The sequence below is a fragment of the Canis lupus genome, chromosome 26, assembly GCF_011100685.1.
Source record: "Canis lupus familiaris isolate Mischka breed German Shepherd chromosome 26, alternate assembly UU_Cfam_GSD_1.0, whole genome shotgun sequence".
Lineage (NCBI taxonomy): Eukaryota > Metazoa > Chordata > Mammalia > Carnivora > Canidae > Canis > Canis lupus.
In genome coordinates, this window is record NC_049247.1 from 15,344,111 (window position 1) to 15,370,684 (window position 26,574).

The window sequence follows — 26,574 nt, forward strand, 5'->3', positions numbered from 1 at the left end:
ATTGTTTATTCGAATATCAAGATTCTGGAAACTCTACTGATGGCTGCAGTAGGAGTGGCTTGTGTAGGCTGCCACAGCTGGATGTGACGTGATGTCTCATCACCGTAGATTAAGCAGTGGAGAGAAGGAACTGTGGATCGCTGTCCCGGGTGCTGAATCCTCCTGGCACTCTGCCTTGATGCTCCTTCTTACTTTCTTCATTCAAATTTTCACACTTATTTATTGAGCACCAATCACATTCCAGGCCCTGTTATAGAGCCAAAAATTCAACAAGGAATAAAACTGACAAAGATACCTGCGCTCTTGGAACTTGTGTTCTCCGGGGGGGTAGGGGGGGGAAGGGGAATTAGACAAGAAGTTAAAAAAAAAAGAAGACAAATTCAATATTAGGTGAAAATGCTTTGGAAAAAGTAAAATGGGGAAATGGAATGGGGGGGTGTGGACAGAATTTTCACTGCAGCTGCAAATAGGGTGATAAGCTAAGGCCTTGAATAAACACATGAAAGAGATGAGGAAGTGAGCCATTCAGATTTGCCTATAGTCACACTAACCAAGTGGTATTGCTCATGTTTCCCATCAGATTTCTGTTCTTTCTCACATCAATGCTTTTGCTTATGATGATCATTATTCCAGGAATTCTCTTCCCTCCAACACTCATCATTATTATGTTCAAACCTATCCTTTTAAAGAAGACTATATAATTATCACCTCCCTTAGGAAGCCTACCAGGGTTGTCCATTGATAGGAAGTGCTGTATCTTCTCTATTAACCTTTACAACACCTGAAATATATTGCTCTCTGCTTCTTTTTTATTTTTTAATGGTGTTTCAGTGACTGTTAAGGTCCCCAGTTTGTTCTTCCATTACTCCAGGAGTTATACAAGGATAGAGACTGCATCCATGGTTAAGATCACAGTGCCTGGAATTGAAAGACCTGCAATTCACATTCCAGTTCCTCTGCTTTTTTTCTGTGAGGCTTTGGGCAGTTGAGGTTTTGGGCAAGTTACTTCATCTGTGTGGACTTCAGTTTACTCATCTGTAACTCGGAGGTAATAACATTATCTGATTTGGGGGTTGTTGTGATAAATTAAACATTAGTAAATATAAGACTTTTAGCAAGATGCCTGGAATATGATTATCACTGAGGTAATGGTAGTCAGCATTAGAATTAATTATCCATATTTCCCCTGGGCCTGTCATAGATGCCGGCATAAAGCTTGAGAATGAAAGCTTCCCTTTGTCAATCTTAAAGAATGGTCCCTTGCGGTTTGTACAGGAATCAAACAAGGGAGCTTATTAAAATGCAAATTCCAAAAAAATAAAAATAAAAATAAAAAATAAAATGCAAATTCCTTGGCTCTCTAGGCCTCCTGAACTGAGAAGGCAGGGACCCAGGAATCTGATTTTTAAATCATGCCTTGGGTGATTCTTGAACACATGAAAATTTAAGAACCACTGATGATAATCATATTAGTTATGGCCTAGAGTTTTTTTGGAATACACCTACACTCAGACAAGTTTGATATACTGTGAAATATAAAAGTGAAATAAGTAAATATAAATATAGCTTAAATATAAACATAGCTTAGAAGACCGCTAACTGGCACACAGTGAGTCTTTGTTATTATTTTCTGTTTGTGAGCAACCTCTGTGAATAGTCAGTTCACATGAATTTGACCAGAGGGCTCCTGAGCTTGCTTCAGAGGCCTCCTTGCCTTATAGTCTTGTTTTGCTCTGTATGCACAGCTGTTCTAAAGACATGAACCTCAGACAGAGAGGGAGCAAACCCAAAATGAGCCTCAAGCACTTGCCCTGCTGTTGCTACTGCTGGTAGAAGAATAGTGTCATCTCTGTTCTTTAAAGAATTCCTCCGGCAGATGTGCACACAGCTGTTCTGCCTCCTTTCTGCAGGCAGAGAGCAGGCGATACTGCCAAGAGTTCAGGAAACCATGCTATAACCAGCTCATGCAAATAAGACCCACGGTGGTTTCCCCTCCTTCTTGCTAGTCTTCCCTCCTCCTCCTTCCCATCCTGTCCAAGGAGGCCATGGGGTGGGAGACATCCCTTAGTTTTAGCTGCTTCTAGAGGAGGAACTCGAAGGGGAGAAACTCCAAGAGTGGGGAACTTCCAGAGGGCAAAGGAGATGGAGAAGAGGATGTCTGAGGGGCTGCCAGGACGCAGCCAGGTGTATTCATTGAGTTTAATCCCAGCAACACTGTCTTGCTATGTGACCTTGGGCCAGTCATTTCCCTTCTCAGATTTTTATCCTCAGCCAAGCAGCACTTTACAGTTGAGTAAGCATAAGTATTGGAACCCAATCTATGTAGGGCATAACTCTGGCTCTACCAGCTGTGTGACCTTGGGTTAGTCTGTTTTTTCTTTTGCATCCTTAGTTTTCTCTTTAAGAGAGAGGTTTGGGAATATTGTACCCGACAGGTTTACCATAAGGATGAAACAGCTTAGGAGGTATCAGAGCCTATCTTAAGATGTGAAATGCTAGACGTATGGGAGGTGTCCTTCATTCCATCTACGGAAACTTGGCTCCCTTATCTTCTCAAGTTCAGTGTAACATTGTGCTGGACCAGAAAATTTAAGACAAGCCACCAGAAGAGGGGGTGCCTTACTAAGAGTGCTGCCTACAGGATGATCAAGTTTCAACATGCAGCACTCCACTTGCTCACATAGCTCCAGTCATTGGCAGGAGGGACAGGCATGCCTCTGACTCATCATGTCCACTTTCACATGCTCTTTGTTGGAAGCATTTGGAGTAGAAGCAGTTTAGTTCAATGGTTAAGCACAAGAGGCATAAAATGTGTCTAGTTTCAGATTTCAGTTCTTAACGCTCACTAGCTATGTGATTTTGGGTAAATCACTTGACCTCTATGAACCCCAGCTTCCTCCACATTTGAATGGGGGATAATCATTACTATCTCACAGTGTCATTGAGGATTAAAAGGGATAAAGTATAAAGTATTTTGCTCAATGTCTCATATATAACAAGTGCTCAGTAATCAAATTCTAGATTTATTTATTTATTTATTTATTTGGCAGAAGGACAGCTTTCTCAGGTTTGCCAAGTGATCCTATAGCCACTAATGCAAAGGGTGTATCAGCTAGAAAGGTGAAGTGTGTTTCAAAGGGCCTCAGATTTGGGATCACTATGGCTGGGGTTGACATCTGCTGGACTATGTGACTTTAGATGTGTCCCTTCCTCTAAATTTTAATTTTCTCATCTGTAAAAGAGGGGAAGTGGCCATTATCCATCGCCTCACAGGATTGTTGTGAGGCTCAGATAAGTGAATTCAATGTCAATCTGAAAGTGCTGGGTGGCTGAAAAGAGGGAGCTTTCGTGTATGAGAGCTAGGTACCATTTCATCACCATTAGCTGTCTCCTCTTTACCATTCTGAATCTCACTGTGAGCCAGGCAGACTAGGCCAGATGGAATTTGGCTTGTCATAGTCAAAATACCCTAGAAATAGACTGCCATAGCCACCAAGCCACTCTTCTGTGATGAGATCACATGGGACATCACCAAGACTGGCAATTCCTTAAAGCTCATCCCACTGGCAATTTATCCATGTAGCTGAGCCAAGACAGTCCAACTTCTCAAGAACAAATTAACATCTGGCCTCTCAACCCCAAAAACACCCCCTTAATACTCAGAGCCCCATGAAGAAACAGAAAACTGGGATTTTGAAGGACATTTAATATAAGGCTTACTCACAGGGGAGTAGGCAAGGTTGGGAGGATGGAAGAGGATAGCTGAGACACCCAGAGACTTGCCAGAGTTGGGAGCAGTTAGCCTTGGTTTGAATATACAAGGAGAGGAGTGGGCTTCCAGAACCTGGTAAAAGGTGGAGCCAGGGAGGTGGTACTAGAAGGAGCTGTGGCCATGGAAGAACCTGACCTCAGCTGGAAGCATAGTACTGAGGTGGGGAGCAAGTGGGAGAGGCAATGGGAGAAATACCTCCAACTCTTTCTTCTTTCTTTCTAACCCCTCCTGGTGCCTCCTTTTGACCAAGCCCACTGGGAAGCTAGAGGTCAGGGTGTCCACTGAAGCCATCCATATGGGTCAGCCTCTGGAGACATAGAAAGTGTAGAGAATGCAGAGTGGATCTGGTTGGGTTTGGGGTATATCACAAGCAGAGAATAACCAACCCACTTTCACATACTCCTTCTTGGTTGCCTATTAGGCTCCCAGAATCTTAGTGAAAGGCGTTGTCTGCATTCTTCTGAAGCCGTTTTCAGAGCATCATTGTCTCTCATGAGATTGGACCCCTATCTAGGGAGCTGACACAGAAGGAATTGGAAAGTTCTGAGACAGGCCAGGATGTCAAAGGCAAAATGTTGGAAGAGCTGGAGTCAGAATGCTTCAGCCATAGGCTGGGGTGGTGAACTCCATGAAGGCAAGGTCAGTGAACACTGAAGTCCTAACTCTCCCAGGAATAGTTCTTCCCTTCCTGTTTTCATGCAGCTTGAGGAGTAGCCAATTTTCTCTGCTATAGCATAGCAATTAAGAAGAACATGGCTGGGGAGGAGCAAGATGGCGGAAGAGTAGGGTCTCCAAATCACCAGTCTCCACCAAACTACCTAGAAAACTCACCAGTCTCCACCAAACTACCTAGAAAACCTTCAAATTATCCTGAAAATCTATGAATTCGGCCTGAGATTTAAAGAGAGACCAGCTGGAATGCAACAGTGAGAAGAGTTCGCGCTTCTATCAAGGTAGGAAGACGGGGAAAAAGAAATAAAGACACAAAGGCCTCCAAGGGGGAGGGGCCCCGCGAGGAGCCGGGCTGAGGCCGGGGCGAGTGTCCCCAGGACAGGAGAGCCCCGTCCCGGAGGAGCAGGAGCTGCACCGACCTTCCCGGGCGGAAAGGGGCTCGCGGGGAGTTGGAGCAGGACCCAGGAGGGCGGGGATGCCCTCGGGCTCCCGGGGACAGTAACAGCAACTGCGCGCCCAGGAGAGTGCGCCGAGCTCCCTAAGGGCTGCAGCGCGCACGGCGGGACCCGGCGGGACCAGGAGCAGCTGAAGGGGCTCGGGCGGCGGCTCCGCGGAGGGGGCTGCACGGCCCCGGGATCAGCTCGGAGGGGCTCGGGCAGAGGAAGAGGCTCCGTGCGGAGGGGGCTGCGCGGTTCCAGGAGCAGCTCGGAGGGGCTCGGGCGGCGGCTCCGCGGAGGGGGTTGCGCGGCGGCGGCCCGGGAGCGCGAATCCACCAGCGCAGGCTCCGGAGCACAGGGCGCCGGGACACAGCCCAGGATCCCGCCTCCCCCGGGACAGGCAGAAGCCGGGAGGGCCCAGGACAGCAAGGACGCTCCTGCCCCAGCTGAGCAGATCAACGGCCCCGCCCGGAGCCTCCAGGCCCTGCAGACGGAGTTCCTGCCGGAGCTGAATCCAGGTTTCCAGAGCTGCCCCGCCACTGGGGCTGTTCCTCCTGCGGCCTCACGGGGTAAACAACCCCCACCGAGCCCTGCACCAGGCAGGGGCACAGCGGCTCCCCCAACTGCTAACACCTGAAAACCAGCACAACAGGCCCCTCCCCCAGAAGATCAGCTAGACTGACAACTTCCAGGAGAAGCCAAGGGACTTAAAGTACACAGAATCAGAAGATACTCCCCTGTGGTTCTTTTTTTTTTTTTGTTTTGTTTTTGTTTTTGTTTTTGTTTTGTTTTGCTTTTTGATTTGTTTCCTTCCCCCACCCCCTTTTTTTCTCCTTTCTTTTTCTTTCTCTTTTTCTTCTTTTTTTTTTTCTCGTTTTTTTTTCTTTTCTTCCCTTTTTTTTTCTCTTTCTCTTTTCTTTCCTTCTTTCTCTCCTCTCTTTTTCTCTTTTTCCCAATACAATTTGCTTTTGGCCACTCTGCACTGAGCAAAATGACTAGAAGGAAAACCTCACCTCAAAAGAAAGAATCAGAAACAGTCCTCTCTCCCACAGAGTTACAAAATCTGGATTACAATTCAATGTCAGAAAGCCAATTCAGAAGCACTATTATACAGCTACTGGTGGCTCTAGAAAAAAGCATAAAGGACTCAAGAGACTTCATGACTGCAGAATTTAGAGCTAATCAGGCAGAAATTAAAAATCAATTGAATGAGATGCAATCCAAACTAGAAGTCCTAACGACGAGGGTTAACGAGGTGGAAGAACGAGTGAGTGACATAGAAGACAAGTTGATAGCAAAGAGGGAAACTGAGGAAAAAAGAGACAAACAATTAAAAGACCATGAAGATAGATTAAGGGAAATAAACGACAGCCTGAGGAAGAAAAACCTACGTTTAATTGGGGTTCCCGAGGGCGCCGAAAGGGACAGAGGGCCAGAATATGTATTTGAACAAATTCTAGCTGAAAACTTTCCTAATCTGGGAAGGGAAACAGGCATTCAGATCCAGGAAATAGAGAGATCCCCCCCTAAAATCAATAAAAACCGTTCAACACCTCGACATTTAATTGTGAAGCTTGCAAATTCCAAAGATAAGGAGAAGATCCTTAAAGCAGCAAGAGACAAGAAATCCCTGACTTTTATGGGGAGGAGTATTAGGGTAACAGCAGACCTCTCCACAGAGACCTGGCAGGCCAGAAAGGGCTGGCAGGATATATTCAGGGTCCTAAAGGAGAAGAACATGCAACCAAGAATACTTTATCCAGCAAGGCTCTCATTCAAAATGGAAGGAGAGATAAAGAGCTTCCAAGACAGGCAGCAACTAAAAGAATATGTGACCTCCAAACCAGCTCTGCAAGAAATTTTAAGGGGGACTCTTAAAATTCCCCTTTAAGAAGAAGTTCAGTGGAACAGTCCACAAAAACAAAGACTGAATAGATATCATGATGACACTAAACTCATATCTCTCAATAGTAACTCTGAATGTGAACGGGCTTAATGACCCCATCAAAAGGCGCAGGGTTTCAGACTGGATAAAAAAGCAGGACCCATCTATTTGCTGTCTACAAGAGACTCATTTTAGACAGAAGGACACCTACAGCCTGAAAATAAAAGGTTGGAGAACCATTTACCATTCGAATGGTCCTCAAAAGAAAGCAGGGGTAGCCATCCTTATATCAGATAAACTAAAATTTACCCCAAAAACTGTAGTGAGAGATGAAGAGGGACACTATATCATACTTAAAGGATCTATTCAACAAGAGGACTTAACAATCCTCAATATATATGCTCCGAATGTGGGAGCTGCCAAATATATAAATCAATTATTAACCAAAGTGAAGAAATACTTAGATAATAATACACTTATACTTGGTGACTTCAATCTAGCTCTTTCTATACTCGATAGGTCTTCTAAGCAAAACATCTCCAAAGAAACGAGAGCTTTAAATGATACACTGGACCAGATGGATTTCACAGATATCTACAGAACTTTACATCCAAACTCAACCGAATACACATTCTTCTCAAGCGCACATGGAACTTTCTCCAGAATAGACCACATATTGGGTCACAAATCGGGTCTGAACCGATACCAAAAGATTGGGATTGTCCCCTGCATATTCTCGGACCATAATGCCTTGAAATTAGAACTAAATCACAACAAGAAGTTTGGAAGGACCTCAAACACATGGAGGTTAAGGACCATCCTGCTAAAAGATAAAAGGGTCAACCAGGAAATTAAGGAAGAATTAAAAAGATTCATGGAAACTAATGAGAATGAAGATACAACCGTTCAAAATCTTTGGGATGCAGCAAAAGCAGTCCTAAGGGGGAAATACATCGCAATACAAGCATCCATTCAAAAACTGGAAAGAACTCAAATACAAAAGCTAACCTTACACATAAAGGAGCTAGAGAAAAAACAGCAAATAGATCCTACACCCAAGAGAAGAAGGGAGTTAATAAAGATTCGAGCAGAACTCAACGAAATCGAGACCAGAAGAACTGTGGAACAGATCAACAGAACCAGGAGTTGGTTCTTTGAAAGAATTAATAAGATAGATAAACCATTAGCCAGCCTTATTAAAAAGAAGAGAGAGAAGACTCAAATTAATAAAATCATGAATGAGAAAGGAGAGATCACTACCAACACCAAGGAAATACAAACGATTTTAAAAACATATTATGAACAGCTATACGCCAATAAATTAAGCAATCTAGAAGAAATGGACGCATTCCTGGAAAGCCACAAACTACCAAAACTGGAACAGGAAGAAATAGAAAACCTGAACAGGCCAATAACCAGGGAGGAAATTGAAGCAGTCATCAAAAACCTCCCAAGACACAAGAGTCCAGGGCCAGATGGCTTCCCAGGAGAATTTTATCAAACGTTTAAAGAAGAAATCATACCTATTCTCCTAAAGCTGTTTGGAAAGATAGAAAGAGATGGAGTACTTCCAAATTCGTTCTATGAAGCCAGCATCACCTTAATTCCAAAGCCAGACAAAGACCCCGCCAAAAAGGAGAATTACAGACCAATATCCCTGATGAACATGGATGCAAAAATTCTCAACAAGATACTGGCCAATAGGATCCAACAGTACATTAAGAAAATTATTCACCATGACCAAGTAGGATTTATCCCTGGGACACAAGGCTGGTTCAACACCCGTAAAACAATCAATGTGATTCATCATATCAGCAAGAGAAAAACCAAGAACCATATGATCCTCTCATTGGATGCAGAGAAAGCATTTGACAAAATACAGCATCCATTCCTGATCAAAACTCTTCAGAGTGTAGGGATAGAGGGAACATTCCTCGACATCTTAAAAGCCATCTACGAAAAGCCCACAGCAAATATCATTCTCAATGGGGAAGCACTGGGAGCCTTTCCCCTAAGATCAGGAACAAGACAGGGATGTCCACTCTCACCACTGCTATTCAACATAGTACTGGAAGTCCTAGCCTCAGCAATCAGACAACAAAAAGACATTAAAGGCATTCAAATTGGCAAAGAAGAAGTCAAACTCTCCCTCTTCGCCGATGACATGATACTGTACATAGAAAACCCAAAAGTCTCCACCCCAAGATTGCTAGAACTCATACAGCAATTCGGTAGCGTGGCAGGATACAAAATCAATGCCCAGAAGTCAGTGGCATTTCTATACACTAACAATGAGACTGAAGAAAGAGAAATTAAGGAGTCAATCCCATTTACAATTGCACCCAAAAGCATAAGATACCTAGGAATAAACCTCACCAAAGATGTAAAGGATCTATACCCTCAAAACTATAGAACACTTCTGAAAGAAATTGAGGAAGACACAAAGAGATGGAAAAATATTCCATGCTCATGGATTGGCAGAATTAATATTGTGAAAATGTCAATGTTACCCAGGGCAATATACACGTTTAATGCAATCCCTATCAAAATACCATGGACTTTCTTCAGAGAGTTAGAACAAATTATTTTAAGATTTGTGTGGAATCAGAAAAGACCCCGAATAGCCAGGGGAATTTTAAAAAAGAAAACCATATCTGGGGGCATCACAATGCCAGATTTCAGGTTGTACTACAAAGCTGTGGTCATCAAGACAGTGTGGTACTGGCACAAAAACAGACACATAGATCAGTGGAACAGAATAGAGAATCCAGAAGTGGACCCTGAACTTTATGGGCAACTAATATTCGATAAAGGAGGAAAGACTATCCATTGGAAGAAAGACAGTCTCTTCAATAAATGGTGCTGGGAAAATTGGACATCCACATGCAGAAGAATGAAACTAGACCACTCTCTTTCACCATACACAAAGATAAACTCAAAATGGATGAAAGATCTAAATGTGAGACAAGATTCCATCAAAATCCTAGAGAAGAACACAGGCAACACCCTTTTTGAACTCGGCCATAGTAACTTCTTGCAAGATACATCCACGAAGGCAAAAGAAACAAAAGCAAAAATGAACTATTGGGACTTCATCAAGATAAGAAGCTTTTGCACAGCAAAGGATACAGTCAACAAAACTCAAAGACAACCTACAGAATGGGAGAAGATATTTGCAAATGACATATCAGATAAAGGGCTAGTTTCCAAGATCTATAAAGAACTTATTAAACTCAACACCAAAGAAACAAACAATCCAATCATGAAATGGGCAAAAGACATGAAGAGAAATCTCACAGAGGAAGACATAGACATGGCCAACATGCATATGAGAAAATGCTCTGCATCACTTGCCATCAGGGAAATACAAATGAAAACTACAATGAGATACCACCTCACACCAGTGAGAATGGGGAAAATTAACAAGGCAGGAAACAACAAATGTTGGAGAGGATGCGGAGAAAAGGGAACCCTCTTACACTGTTGGTGGGAATGTGAACTGGTGCAGCCACTCTGGAAAACTGTGTGGAGGTTCCTCAAACAGTTAAAAATATACCTGCCCTACGACCCAGCAATTGCACTGTTGGGGATTTACCCCAAAGATACAAATGCAATGAAACACCGGGACACCTGCACCCCGATGTTTCTAGCAGCAATGGCCACGATAGCCAAACTGTGGAAGGAGCCTCGGTGTCCAACGAAAGATGAATGGATAAAGAAGATGTGGTTTATGTATACAATGGAATATTACTCAGCTATTAGAAATGACAAATACCCACCATTTGCTTCAACGTGGATGGAACTGGAGGGTATTATGCTGAGTGAAGTAAGTCAGTCAGAGAAGGACAAACATTATATGTTCTCATTCATTTGGGGAATATAAATAATAGTGAAAGGGAAAATAAGGGAAGGGAGAAGAAATGTGTGGGAAATATCAGAAAGGGAGACAGAACATAAAGACTGCTAACTCTGGGAAACGAACTAGGGGTGGTAGAAGGGGAGGAGGGCGGGGGGTGGGAGTGAATGGGTGACGGGCACTGGGTGTTATTCTGTATGTTAGTAAATTGAACACCAATAAAAAAATAAATTAAAAAAAAAAAAAAAAAAAGAAGAACATGGCTTTGGCTTCAGACAGACCTGGCCTTTCTGCTCCTGGCTGCTTAAACTTGGACATGTTTGTTAACCTCTCTGAGTTTCGATTCTGTCATCCATAAAATAGGAATAAATCTACTTCATAGAGTTGTTATGAAGGCTAAAAGATGAGAGGCTAAAAGCAAAGGATCTGACTATGCGGGAGACTGTCAGGATAGGATAGCTAGAATATTCTCCTGTCACTGGAATATGATTCCCTGGTGGGGCTCCCATAGCTGGGGTGCAGCATCTTCTCAACCCCTGCCTCAGCATCTGTCCCTCTATCAGATGCTCACTGCTGGCCGTGTGCCCCCGGGAAGGGCTGCTGTCTGGCTCCGCTGCAGAACACTGGGCAGGAGAGGCTGGAGAATGCAAATGTGGGCTTATCTGAGTGCATGCAGCTGCTCCCTTCCTTGAGTCCCTCGCCAGGAACAAGAGCAGGCTCTGGGACCCCCAGGGTGCTCCAGGCTGCTTCTGGCCCTGCTGAGTCTATAATATCAGCAACAGTAATAGCCAGCACTACCTCAGGCTTTCCTATTTGTGGTGCGCTTCGACTTTTATGCTTTCATTGTACTCTCACTATGACTCTGGATTATGGTGATTATGGTTACCCATGACATTGTACAGTGGGGGAAAACCAAGGCTTAGAAGAGTCAGGAGACTTGCCCAAGGTCACATGGCTAATTGTTGGTCGAATGGAGAGGAGAACCCATGCAGTCTGGCAACAGAATTTAGCGTTTATCGTATTAGTGAGGGTGCTTCTGGTTGCAAGTAATACAAACCTTGACTCAATGTACTTAAGCAAGAAGGACTTTCATAATGCTCCCTAACAGGCATTCTGGGGGACATCTGGTTCTATGGTTAATCAGCATTTCGCAATGTCATCTAACCTGGGTTCTATTCATCTCTAAGCTCATGGAATTGCCCTCAGCCTGCTCCTCTCAAAGCCACAGGATGGCTACTGTGGTACCAGGTGTCACATCAGGATATAACATCAAGGGAATGTGAAAGGATTTCTCTTGATGATGATAAGAAGCTTTCCCTCTGGAAGATATAAATTGTAGTGGGTGGGCACCCTACCTCCAGGGTCAGGTTTCCAAGCCTGGGCACATGGCCCTGAGCAAGCCTTCCCGAGCTCCATCCTTTTTCAGTAAAGGGTGCCTAATAATGGCCTATGTCTTTAGACTATAGTGAGGATTATACAGAAAACAGTGTCATAGTGCCTAGTGCATAGTAGATGCTCAATAAAAACCAGCAAGTATTATGTAGGTGTTAAGTTTCCTCATCTTGGGAGTTAAGGGGTTTGTGAAATGTCCCTTTTAGTCTGTGTAGCCTATGAATCCTATCTGACCTTGGGTGGGGACCCTGACTTTGCATGTAGCCCTTTGGTCAGCTTAAATCTCCTGTTTCCCTGGAAGAAGAACTCCAGAAGGAGCTTTTCCAGATGGCCATTATATACAGCCCTATCTCTGCTGAACTATTCCACAGTCTACACGCCATGCAGAAAATCTAGCTGACATTCCCTTTGCCTGGTCATTGCTATCTGAAGCTGGTGTGAAGGGGCCTGGAGACCACAGCCTTCCTCAGCAGCATTTCCTTTCCCTCTGAGGATGTGGGGACAGCAGGTGACACTTAGGAGTCAACTGAGTTTGCCCTCTGGCTGGTGAGTGGCTCATGCTATTGTCATCCTGGAGCAGGCATCCAAGACTGGCAGACTGGGAAGAGTATGTTACAGCTGAAGCTTCCAGCATCATGGATCCAGGTAGGAAATGTCTGTAGCATGTCAGCCCAGCAAGAAAGCACCATCAGTCAGCAGGCCAAGGTCCAATTCACATCCCAGCTCTGTGAATGTGACCTGTGTGATTACACTCAGCACACCGTCTTGTACAGCCCCAGTCTCCTCACCCGAAGCAGTGGTTCAAAGTATGGATTCTAGATGTTGCCTCCATCCAAATCCCAGCCTTGCCGCATCATGTGTGACCTTTGACCTTAGACAAATCCATCTTGACTGCCTCTTTAAAACAGGGATGCAGATCCAGGGTAATTTCCCTATTTCCAAGACCTTAACTTAGTCATGCCACAGAGTCCCTTTTGCCATACGAGGTGACAGACACATTCAGAGATTCTCGGGATTAGGACACGGGCATCTTGGGGTGGGGGCAGTGTCATTATTCTGCTTATAATAATACTGCATGATGCCATTTATATAAAGTGCCAAACTGGCTAATCAGGATAGCAGTTAGTCTTAGGGACACATGGGGGCCTCTGATCTGGGTGCAGGTCACACAGCTATGAGCACATTGCAAAAATTCATCAATTTATGCATTTATGATAGGTATACTTTTCTGAATATAGGCTATACTTCAATAAAATAATGTACTTAAAAATTTTTTAAATTCTGTAATCCAAATGGTAACAATTTCATTAGGAGGTTGGGGGGTTAAAAAAAAAAAGGAGGTTGGGGGGTTAAGTGTGGTCTAACTTATTAAACGCTTACTCTTAGGACAAGGGATAGAGGGTATAATAATAAAATGATGAATTATATTATAATGACAAATTCACATAAGGAACAGGGCATTACCAAATGCATAGCTTATTTTTTTCAGCAAACATTTGTGTAAAAATAGTTCATGCACAAAAAAATTACATAGGGTGCATTTGTACCATTCAGAGCTTTACGGAAATTCCATTATTAAAGAAACTTTAAAGGAAAAAAAGAAATTCTTTTAAAATGGTTTTTATTTTATTTGTATATGTTTATATGGCAACAAGACTAAAGTAGTGAGAAATAGCTGAATGAACATGTGGTTTTTAAAATGTTCCATAATAAAGGAGAAAGAACAAGGAAAAAAAATAGGATAATGCCTGTGACAGAGAAAAAGTCAAGGTCATTCAGGTATTTAAAGAAAATCCATGAGGGAGTTGGGTGGCTCAGTTGGTTAGGCGTCTGCTTTAGGCTCATCAGGTCATGATGTCAAGGTCCTGGGATTGAGCCCTAGCATAGGGCTCTGTGCTCAGCAGGGAGCCTGCTTCTCCCTCTGCCTGCTGCTCTGCCTACTTGTGCTCTCTCTCTGTCAAATGAATAAAATCTTAAAAAAAAAAGAAAATCCATAAATGTTGACACTTGGGCAGTGAGGAATTGGGGCCAGTTATCTTATGTGTGTTAAGTGACAAGCACTTTACTACCTTCTATGTCAGTTGTCATCTTCAAAACCATCCTACAGGGAGGTATTTTATTATGCCAATTTTGCAGATGAGGACCTGGAGCTTCAGAGAGGTGAAGCCACTTTCCCAAGGTCTTTCAGCTAAAGAAAGACCACCCTGGCGGTACTGGTATTTGAACCTCAATCTGGCTCGCTCCAAAACCCTCTGTGCTTACCTGCCCTGCTTGTGTGGTTCCCTGAACTCCAGATGTACATCTCCCACCTTGGCCTTCCATCATTAAGTAGAAATGTGGTAATTGGGAGTTGAAGGTGATCCAAAGCCTAAATTCTTCCTTTTTTTGACCAGGCTGGGGTGCCACCAGATGCTCTGATTTATCAAGGCTCTAGACATCTCTGCCTGTCTGGGACTGTAATTTCTCAGAGTTTTGTGAGAGCCTCTATTTTTAAAAAATATTTTATTTATTTATTCATGAGAGACACAGAGAGAGAGAGGCAGAGACAAAGGCAGAGGGAGACCTGATGTGGGACTTGATCCCAGGACCCTGGGATCACGACCTGAGCTGAAGACAGATGCTCAACCACTGAGTCACCCAGATGCCCCTGTGAGAGCCTCTTGTGAGGGCTATCCATGTGCCTGTCTGGGCTCAACTGGCTGCTCTCTTTTTGTGGAAAATCTGCTATTGACTTTGTTTGTGCTTGACAAGTAGGTGCAGAAACGGGTGCTATGTTTTATTTAAGCCAATGTGAGATCTGGAAGTTCAAGAAGGGGTTTCTGAGGGGCCCATTGGGAAGAAAAGCCCCTCTGTCTCTACAGCTGTTCAAGGGAGGGAGAACTTATGCCCATGGCCGTCATGGCAGTATTTATTGAACCTCTCTCACATGCAGGTTCTGTGGTCTGGAGTGTGGCTTGAGCATCAGGAATTTTGAAATCTCCTCAGGAAATTCTGATGGGCAGCCAGAGTTGAAAACCACTGGTCTAGAGGAATGGCACAAACAGAGGGCAAATGAAGCCCCAAAGTGGTGGATGGTGCCACAGAATCTCCTTCCAAAGGGTGGTTCCAAATCAGTCAGTTCTTCATCCTTACTTTGTTAATTCCCCTCCCTTTGTTAATTGGCGACACCCCCAGGGTCATCTCATTATCATTCTGATTGTAGCTCTGCCTTCTTGGAGTACTTACTGCACTCAACATGTGCGAGCTTTGAATATATCATCTCATTTTATCCTCAGAAAGTCTCGTGTTAGCCACTATTATCACCCCCATTTTGCTGAAGACAATAACTGAGTCTCAGAGAGGTTAAGTAACATGTCCAAGGTCACACAGCTGTAGAGACAGGCGAAGAATTCAAATTTTGTCCTTCATTTCCTTCTTTTCTTCCTACTTTCTTTCTTCTTTCCTTTAAATTGCCTCCCTCTGGTAATTCTCATTTTCTCCCCTTCTTTCTCTCTTTTCCTTTACTCTTCCCCTTTCTGGCCATTTCTTTCCTTCATTTGTGCAAGTTGTAAAACCTCAGTGGGAAATACAAAGGAGATAAATAAAGCTCATGTCCTCAAGACATTTTTAATCCTGCCATGGAAGCAACACCTGCATTTGTTCACGCATTCATTTATTCAACAATCTTACTTTGGCACCTAGGATGTGCCAGACGCTGTCCTACATGCTCAGGCTCCAGGAATAAACAAACAGAAATCTCTGTCTCATGAACATTACTCTCTAGTGGCACATAGCCATGGGAAATACCACTGTCTTAGTCAGCTTGGGCTACTATAGCACGTACCATAGATGGGTGGCTTGCACAACAGACATTTTCTCACTGTTCTGGAGGCTGGAATGCTGGGACTAGGGTGCCTGCAAAGTTAGTTTCTGGTTACAGCTCTCCTCCTGACGTAGATGATCACCATCTTGCTGGGTACTTAGAGGTTTGGGGGAGAAAACAAAATCTCTGGTGTCTTTCCTTATAAGGGAATTAATCCCTTCATGAGGGTATCACCCTTGTGACCTCATCTAAACCTCCTGGAAGCCCCACATCCAAATACCACCACATGGGGGTTAGGGCTTCAACATAGGAATTTTGGAGGGACATAGCAACTATGTAGCAGTGTAAGGCTGTATTACAAGAGCTGCCACAATATAGCAATGAGGACTAGACAAGCCATATAAAGAGTGAACTGAAGGTGCTCAAAGGAAGAAAACTTAGGAACAGAGGGGCTGCTGGGGCAGAAAGTGAAATCAGTTTGTCAAATAGGCACAGTCTGTCCATTTGGTGGCCATGCATCTTTTTCTGCTCTCAACAATATCAGAAATTGGAGTCCATGGGGTACAAAATCTTAGCCTATTTCCCTCTTTCTGGGGAGGGTTCTTGTCAAGCTGAGTCAAGCTCTTAGTCTTTTGAGATCTAGGCTTGTAAGAACACTTTTTGGTTGCCCAAATAATTTTTTAAAAAGATTTTATTTATTTATTTAGAGAGAGAGCAGGGGGAGTTGCAGAGGTAAAGGGAGAAAGAGATCCCAAGCAGACTCCATGCTGAGTGCAGAGCCTGATGTGGGGCTCACTCCATGACCCTGAGATCATCACCTGAACTGAAATCAAGAGTTGGATGCCTAAGGGACTGAGCCACCCAGGCGCCCCTGGTAGCCCAAAGAATTTTAATGGAAAACCCTGGACTTATTGGACTATTTAAGCTTTTCTAAACAGACAAGAAAGCTGAAGTAGTACCAAAAAGCTTGTACAAATATTCTTGTGTTTTCATGTGGAAGCATGTGGGCATGTGAATATATGAGTGGCATGTGGAACAATTCTGAGTGGTTTGGGAGCATTATATGTGTGCATTTCTGTGGGACTGTCCTAGGCATGTGTGTGTGCATGCATGCACACTTATGTATGATTCTGTATGTGGATATGTGTGTGAGAGTGTGTGGGCATCTGTGTCTATGAAGATCATGGAAGGGTTTGTATCTGATGATGCCTATGGGTAAGTTTATGAGATGAAACCATGGGTGCCTACTGGGTATTTATCCCAAAGGTATAGATGTAGTGAAATGAAGGGGCATCTGTACCCCAACGTTCATAGCAATGGCCACAATAGCCAAACTGTAGAAGGAGCCACGATGTCCATCAACAGATGAATAGATAAAGAAGATGTAGTATACACAGTGGAATATTACTTGGCCATCAGAAAGGATGAATACCTGCTATTTACATTGACATGGTTGGAACTGGAACGTATTATGCTGAGTGAAATAAGTCAATTGGAGAAAGACAATTATATGGTTTCACTTATATGTGGAATATAAGAAATAGTGAAAGGGCCTATAAGGAAAGGAGGGGAAACTGATTGAGGGAAAAATTCTGGAGGAAGTCAAACCATGAGAGACTTTTGACTCTGGGAAACAAAATGAGGGTGGCTGAAGGAGAGATGGGGGATGGTAACTGGGTGACAGTCATGAAGGAGGGCACCTGATGTGAAGAGCACTGGGTGTTATACTATAAGTTGGCAAATTGAATTTAAAGAAATAATAAATAAAATAAAGTGCTGAAAAAAAGAAATATGGGTGTCGGGCAGCCCTGGTGGCGCAGCAGTTTGGCGCCGCCTGCAGCCTGGGGTGTGATCCTGGAGACCCGGGATCAAGTCCCACATCGGGCTCCCTGCATGGAGCCTGCTTCTCCCTCTCCCTGTGTCTCTGCCTGTGTGTGTGTCTATGAATAAACAAATAAAATCTTAAAAAAAAAAAAGAAATACGGGTGTCTATAGGTACATGGGAACAAAAATCAATGGATATGAGAAGATATCTGAATATATTTTTTCAAATGAATTAATCAGCTATTACTGTGATAATGCTGTGGAATAAACTGAATGCAAAAACCCAATGCCTTACAACAACTTGCATCTATTCCATGTATTGGAAATTTTTTTCTGTAAAGGGACAGACGGCTCTGTTGACCATACAGTGTCTGTTGTAATCATTCAACTCTACCTTGCTGGAATGAAAGCAGTGTAGACAATACATAAATGAATGGACATGGCTGTGTTCTAAATAAACTTTATTTACGGAAACAGGCAGAAGTCCAATTTGGCCTATGGGCTACAATTTTCCAACCTCTAGTGTAGTCTGAAACTTATAAGTCTGTGAGGCAATCATGGTGTGGCTCATCTAGACTGGGCTCAGCTGGGCAGCTCTACTCTAGGCTATAGATCCAGCCTGGCTGAGTTCATAGCTATTCCATGTTCATTGTGGGGCCAGGCTGAAGGGGCATGCTCTACTCCTGGCAGATCCCTGGAGATTAAGAGAACAATCTGAGGCTCACCACCCTATCTAAATCGTTCTGTTCACATCTGCTAGCATTCCATAGGCCAAAGCAAATCATGTGGACAAGACCCACCATCAATGGGTGGGAAAAGAAACTACATCCACAATAAGAGGAAGTTACATGACAGGGGGCATGAATGGACACTTAAAACAAGGAGGTTTTGAAGAATTTCAAACACTGTTTTGAGATACTGCAACATGTATGAAGACTTCTGTGTGAGGCTGTGTGATGGTACGCATGTAAGAGGGTGTTTCATGTGTGAGGAATCCTTGGGATGAATTTGTGGCTACATGTGTAAGAAGTTATCTGAGGGGTTTTAGACGATATAATGTGTGTGAGAAGCAGTGTATGTGAGTGAACCCATGTGGGTATTTGTATATCCGTGTGTCTTGGTGCATGTGCTTACCTATGAGGGCATCTCTGGGTGGTGAGTATGTGTGTCAGGGTGCATCTGAGTATATATGTATGGCTCTGAAAATGTCTCTGTGCATATGTGTGTGGGCTGGTGTGTGGGGAAGGTATATGTATTAGGGTGTGTATGTGTATGTGTATGCGTGTGTGTGTGCAAGCCAGGGATGCACATGGGAGCACCGCATACTGCTCAGGAGTGCATAGGCATACACTGGTTGGGGATGGGTGAGTAAAGGCAGAGTAGGAGGGGAGGTTGCACACGCTCCCCTTCCCCTGGCACCATCTCAAAACCATTCCAGTCTCACAACGTGAGTTCTTTGTAGTGAAGATTAATTTTCTTATTTAGCATTTATGTGGCACTTTGGATCTGAAAAGTGCTTTACAATCAGTTTTATTAGTTGTGCTTTTGTGTTATATATAGAAGCAACCTCAGCTGCACCCAGAGTTTCTTCAGAGACGTGAACCAAGCAAGGCAAATTTTATCCTCTTCCTCGAGCTTTGCCAATTTCCTAGGAACTGTCAGCTCTCATGTGAAAGGGGGCTGTTGGTGGTGCTGATGCTGTGGGAAAGAGTGCTCCTTTGGAGTTGCCCCCAAAGGCTTTCCCTTTCTCATGAGAAATCAGTGAATCCAATCACTAGAGTACTTGCCTGGCTCAGTTCATTGACTTGCCTGGGCTAGTGGATGAAGGCCTATTTGCAAGACTGGCTTAAACCTCCTTCCATTTCTTGTGATAATGCACTTGTCCTTTGCCGCTTCGTCCCTTGTAGGATGGCTACTAACCCATTGTAGGGTGAGTTCTCCCTCACCTCCCTCACCACTCCCACACTCTGCCCCCTGCGTGTTAATTCCTTTACACATGTGGGTTGAGTCTACTTATGGCCAAGCAAGGTCCTCTGCTGCTGGAGGAAGTCCTCAAGTTGAGAACAGACTGACATAGACCCTCAAGGTGGGAAGCACTTACATGGGAAAATTATTGGCTGTGGCTCTGGGTGAATTCAGGTGGGCCAAGGGCATATGGGGTTGGGATCAGGCATTTGCTACACACCCTTGAACTTTAGTAAAACCTTTATTTGAAGGTCGTAAATTCCATTAGCAAGTTCGTGGCTTGTCCACATCTGCTATAGCAGCTGGCTGTCCTGTGAGTCTGTACTGTCCTGGTTTTTCTCTCTTCCCAACTCCTCTCTCTCCTGATTCTTCTCTGTTTCTCTCTTTTTCCTTCTCCCAAATATTTCCCCAATATCTTTGTGGTTTTTTTTCCTGGGCCATGCAAAAGCTCATCAAAGTCCTATGTGGCATGCCATATCAGAAGGTGTGTCCTCTGCCTCTCTTTCCAAGTCCTGGCCCTGTGTTTACAACCACCCCATTGAAATAGTCATTTGAGAATCACTTCAGCCACCCAAACTTGCCTTGCAGATCTAACTCATCATCTTTGACCTCATGCTCAGATGAGCTGAATCCTTGCTTCTCAAGTTTCCTCCAGGGCCAGCCACAGTGGCTTCATTCAAGAGCTTGCAGATGCAGAATCTCAAGCCCTGCCACTAATTCAGACCAACTGAACCAGGATGTGCATTTTTAACAAGCCCCAGGTGACTTGTGTACCCATTAATGTTTGATAAGCATTGGTCTACCCTATTGATTCTCTGGATTTCTGTTAATGGCACTAGCATTTTACTGTGATCCAGTCTTAAAATTGCAATTATTTGAATCCTGGGAATAAATATCCACTAGCCTTCTCAAAACCAGGATTTCTATGGGACTGAGGTCTCAATTAAGCAAGTGATAATAATAATGTAACTGATATTAATATGGTTCAGTTGAATAAGTCTGTGACAATGATAATACATCTATAATTTCACTTCAATAAATATTTATAGAGCTATTGCTCAAATGATTGGCTCCATAGTAAACTGTGATGATGTAACATTGAACTAGGTTCAGTTCTTACCCTCAAGGAGTTTATCTTTCAGAGGAAGGAGACAAAAATAGATACCAAATTACAGAGGATGTCTTGGAAACCAAAAGAGGGGTACTTACACAGCCTGGGGATTAGAGAAGCCCTCTTGAAGAGGAGACATCCAGGAAGAAAGAGTCTGTTGGACCCAGCCAGTGAAGGCAGGAAAAATAAAGGGAGTCAACAGGATAATGGCTATGCACACACTGGCAGGGAGACCAAGGTGCATTTGGGGACTCTGCCCTATTCCTAAGTTTGAAAATTGAGGGAAAATCACTTTACCTCTTCTGCTTCTTTTGCCTTAACTTAAAAATGGGGAGAACACATTCTCAGGGCCATTATAAAATTACAAAAATTAAATAAAAATGAGTAGATTCTAGGATGGGTAACTACTTGCTCTTCATCAATGCTGATTGAATATAAATTTTCAACAACGAGAGGTTGAAGTTTAATTATAGAAAAAAATAATCATGGGATAGTGGGTGGAATGATGTGCCTCTGCCTGCCCCCAAGGATATGTCCTCATTAAGTTCTTGGAACCAGTGAATGGGACTTTGGAAAAAAGGTCTTTGCAGGTGTAAATAAGGATCTCGATAGGAGATCACCCTGGATTTTCTAAGTGGGCCTACATCTAACCACAGGTGTCTCTAGAAGACACAGAACAGGGGAGAAGGCCATGTGAATATGGAATGATAGAGCCACAGCCAAGGAAGATCTGTTGCCACCAGAAGATGAAAGAGGCAAGGAGAGGCTCTTCCTAGAGCCTTTGGAGGATGGCTCTATTGACACCTTGATTCTGATTTCTGTGTTAATCTGTCATAACTAAGTCGCAGGCAACTAAAACACAGTTACCAATTTGTGAGCTTTCTCTGCATGTCAGGTGTGGATTACTCTTCATCGATCCTTTGAAGTGATGCTATGATTCCTGCTTTCTGCATAAGGAGTATCAAACCTCATGCAGGTGAAGCAAGTCTTGTTAGCTTATTCCTTCATTAAATAGTGACTGACTTCTTCACTGGCCAGGCACTGTGCGGAGAGCACTGGGGGGCCAGAGTGGTGAGCAAAGTACATGCCTTTGCTGAGGTCACAGGCCTTGTAAGTCCAGAGGAGAAATAATGATCTGTGCTGAGTTGAATAGTCTCCCCCCACCCGCCCTCTGCAAAATTCATGTTTACCTTGAACCTCAGAATGTGACCTTATTTGGATATAGATTCTTTTCAGATATAATCAAGTTATGATAAGGACATTCTGGATTAGGATGGGCCCTAATCCAATGGCTGTTGTCCTTTGGGAGAAATTTGGACAGAGAGACACATGGAAACTGCCATGTAACAGTGGACATCGAGATCAGAGTCATATGTCCAGGAGCCAAGGAATGGCAAGGAATGCTGGCAGCCACCAGAAGCCAAGAAGAGGCAAGAATTTCTCCCTAGAGCCTTTAGAGACCATGGCCTTGCTGGCACCTTCATTTCAGACTCCTAGCCTCCAGAACTGTGAAACAGTTAACGTCTGTTGTTTGAAACTACCCAGTTTGTAGTAATTTGCTACAGTAGCCCTAGGAAACTAATATGCCACTCAAAAACATTATATATATATTATATATATAATATGATAATATAAATATATTATATATATATATATATATATATAATTGAACACGTGTACAACACAACATAGGGAGCTGTGGTAGCCAGTGAAGGGGGTGCAGGAGGCTTCATCCCAAAGGAGTGTTGGAGCTGGCATCTGAGGGTGGGAGTGGGAGTTGAGTGTGCAAAGAGAAGGAAGATCTGGGCTAGAGGGAACAGAATGTATCCTGGTTCTGTGGCTTAAGGATTACCTAGATAGGCACCAGAAGAACGGACAGAGGGAAGGTCAGAGCCCAGAGCGGCGCTCTGCCAGCAGTGGGGCAGCCAGGGCCACTGCCCTCCTAGCCTTCTGGCCTGTGGCTTCTCTTCTAGGGGCTGTTGAGTCACTGTGTCTGTGAGTCCATGTACCCCACCTTCCTCTCTCCTTTCCACCTCCAGCTTGCTGCACAGATGTCAGAGCGTGAGTCTGGAGATCTCTGTGTCCTTGAGCATGGCACGGCGGGAGTGCCGAGGAAGCACAAAGGTGTTTTGTGCAGCAGCACCCAACAGCTTCTGCGCCGGGGAGCCGACTGCGCAGAGAATGGGCCGCGGACAAAGGCAGCGCCGCCTGAGTACCTGTAATTGGAGCATCCACGTGCGATGCAAGGGACAAAAGGGAGACGAATGGCCGTGTCTTAGGCTGCCCGTTGCTATGGTTTCACTGGGGCTGCTGGGGAGGGCCGTTACCAGGCAACGGGAAAGGGACCTAGACAAAGGAGCCTGTGTGAGGGAGAGGTTTGGGGCAGGTGTGAGTGTATGGGGCGAGGTGGGGAGGAGAGGATGTGGGAGGGGTGGAGGCAAACAGGTAAGACAGAGGGAGTCTAAAGAGATGAGGGTCAGACAGAGACAACAAAGAGACAAGGTGAGGCAGGGAGGCGAGAAGCAGAGAGATGCAGCGCAGAGAGAGACATTAAAACAGAAGTAGAGACAGAGAAAAATGGAGATACTCATCCAGCCATGAGCACCTGCTGTATGCCCTCTGGAGAGAGGACTGTTAGCAAGACGGACGGACACCATTCTATCCTTGGAGCTCACAGACGCAGGGGGAGAAATGGATGCTTTCGCGGGACCAAAGGGAGATGCTTCTTCCCCCTTCGAGTGGCTGGGATGTACTCTTTAGTCCGGTGTCTCTTTAAGGCTGGTGACCCCTGGATTGGGCCATCGCACCCCTCATTCCAGGTGGCTTCATTCCTCGGAGGCTGTTTGTACCAAGCGACTCTCTTGGTCAAATGACACTCAGGCTCTCTCTAGTAGCTCTTCCTTTGGTCCATATCGTGATGCCCAAATTTCCTACCATCCAGGTGACCTGGGACAGGTTACTTCACTTAATAATTATGTAGCTACAAAAATGCTTTTACATGCTGTACTCATTTGATCCTGTGTGGTTGGCATCATCACTACTACCACTTTACATGAGTGGGAACTGAGGTCTGAAGGGATGAAATGCTTTGCTGGAGGACTCGTGGTTGCTCAGTGGCAAAGTCACCAGGTCTTCTGATTCTCAGCCCAGTGTTCTTTCTTCTGCTCACATCTGCATCTGGGTCAAGGTTTGTGTTCTGCAAGGAACAGAAACCTATACAAATGAACTCTAGTAAGGGGAGATTAATGGGAAGGACAGGAAAGGTGCTCCTGTAGGACTCAAGCTGATTCTACAAGAGACTTCATCCAGGCACTGAACAGATATCTGAAACCAAGAAAACCAATCTTTTCTTTCTGTCTTTCCAAAACCACCTAGTGACCCCCTCTCTGCTTTTCTTTGCACACTGGCTCTGTTTGTCAGGATTGAAAATGTGAAAAATCACCCTCAAGGAAATTCTTTTTCAATTCAAATTCTCAAGAGAGAACCTGATTGAGTCACTTAAATCACACATACAGCCCCAATCTAGTCAAATATGGGCAAGTGGAGAGGCTTTTAGCATTTATAACATGACTGGCTACTTGTGGCCAACTCATTAGCAAGGTCTGTCAAATAAAATAAAATGGGCACCCTGAATTATCTGCATAAATATACTCACTTCCATCAAGGGGATACCAAGATTAATCTTGCCTGCTTTCCAGGACTGTTGTAAGAAGTTCATATTATTGAAGGAGTTTGTAAGCTATCAAGTGTTATTTAAGTGGAAGGGGCATCTTTGAAGCAAAACACTTACCTTTGCCAAGAACAGACCTCTTTTGCCCAGATCACAGCCCTGACCCAAGGGGCAGCATGCAAAAAATTGTTATTGAATAAGGAGTGAAGGAGGATAGGAAGATCTCAGAGGATGGGAGAGGACAGATGGGCTAAGATGTGTATTGTGGTGGAGTGAGGATGAGGAAGGAGATGCCATTCATCCATTAACTTATTTATTCACTAATATAATAAGCTTTGTGAGCCTGCAGTGTGCCAGGAGCCATGCCAGATGATGGAGATACAATGATGAATATGACATAGCCTCTGTTTTCCAGGGATGTATAGGAGGGTTGGGTGACAGGCACATAACCTGCCAGTTACTAAGTATCTTGAAATGTGCTGTATGAGAGAGATGATGGGATCAGAAAGTGTGACTTAACTCAGCCAGAAGCACCAAGGAAGGCCAAGTGCAGGTGAATCCAGAAGAGTGTTTGAAGGATGAGTAGGATTTTGGAGAGGTGGACATTAGAGTGGGGGGGTGGGCATAGGCATTCTGGAAGAGTAGATGCATGAGTGAATGTGGAGAAGGGTAGGAATTTCCCATGATGGGGGTGCATGGAGGGTGGTGGGAGTGGTGGGAGTAATGGCAAACAAGTCTGGGGACCATTAATGAGTTAAATTATTTGGACTTTATCCTAAAGACACTGGGAAGCCATTGGAAGGTTTTAAGAGGACTGCCACTTCAGATTTGTCTTTCAGAAAGATCTCTCTGGCTGTAGTGTGGAGTAGATTGAATGGGGAAGATGTGGGCCCCGACAGAGGGTATTTCCCATGAGAGTGGGGGGATGTTGGGCAGCACCTCTCAAATTTTATTGTTGTAACATCCCTCCCAGGAAAGTTGACTAAAATACTGACTATGGAGCCCTGCCCACCAGAAATGGATTTAATCTGAAATGGGGTGCATGAATCTGCATTTTTAAGCAGTACTGTGAGAGATAGGCAAAAATGGTCCCCAGACCACTTCTGTAAGACACTTTGGTCTCAAGGGCAGGAGGTATAGGCATGAATCAGGAAGTACCTTAGAAATGTCTTGCCAGCTACCACTTTAAAACCAAAGACCATTCTACGGCTGTCATGGATTTTCAAGAGAGTGAAAGGTTGTAAGTGGTCCATTTTTATCATTTTCCAAGTGTATCATAGTACACACTCAACTGCCAACATCTATCGCTTGTAACCAGGGGCTTCAGGATGAAACTTTGATAGTTCTTATCCTCTCTATTTTCTTCTCTGCCTTCCCATAGCCTTGATGTGGTGGGAGTAGTGGAGGGAAAGTTTGTTTATTGAATACTTCCTGCAGTTTTGCAAGGTCACAGAACTGGCTTGGCTTCCAGCTCCCTCTCTTATAAACTGTGTGATTTTGGGTGAGAGACTACCACTGAGCCTCAGTTTCTTTTATGACAAAGAAGCTAATTAGATCTTTCTTCATAGGCATTGAAGTGAGGATTGAATGAAAGAACTGAATTAGTTATTTCTACCATTATGAATTCATAGATCTTTAACATATTTGATGTACTTTATTATTACTGCTCAAATTATCTCATCTTTGGCTAGTGGGAGATTATTTAGGTTGGCTTTTGAGTCCTTTGGAAATGACCCTACTATATCAACAGCTTTTTTACCCTTTGGTATGATAAAGCTTTCTGGCTCATTTTGTATATCTTCTGCCCAAGGCCAGGAATCAGCCATTTTTCCAAGGAGTTTGGATGTCTTTGAGTAGGAAAATGATATTTAAAACCATGGTCTAGGGATGCCTGGGTGGCACAGTGGTTGAGCATCTGTCTTTGGCCAGGGTGTGATCCCAGGTCTGGGGATCAAGTCCCCACATCCCCTGCAGGGAGCCTGCTTCTTGCTCTGCCTGTGTCTCTGCCTCTCTGTGTGTCTTTCATGTATAAATAAATAAAATCTTAAGAAAAAAAAGGATCATAGTCTAGGTGCTGGAAGTGCTCAGTGCTCCTGGGTTAGCTACTGTTTCAATGCATTTTAAGAGGACCGTTAGGAAATGCATATGTTTTTTAGGAGAAACTATATCGCAAGTTCATACTATTATT

General features: G+C 44.0%; 1 long non-coding RNA gene across 3 annotated transcripts in view; it reads left to right on the top strand.

Moving 5' to 3' along the window:
* The first annotated feature begins 22,665 nt into the window (after positions 1-22,665).
* LOC119866170 overlaps positions 22,666-26,574 on the top strand; it is a 121,126-nt gene continuing 117,217 nt past the window's right edge. Inside the window, exon 1 of one of the 3 annotated variants that reach the window (XR_005379242.1) lies at positions 22,666-24,939. This is a non-coding gene — a long non-coding RNA (uncharacterized LOC119866170). The remainder of the gene's footprint in view (positions 24,940-26,574) is intronic. The other 2 variants (XR_005379241.1, XR_005379240.1) reach the window with 2 other exon arrangements.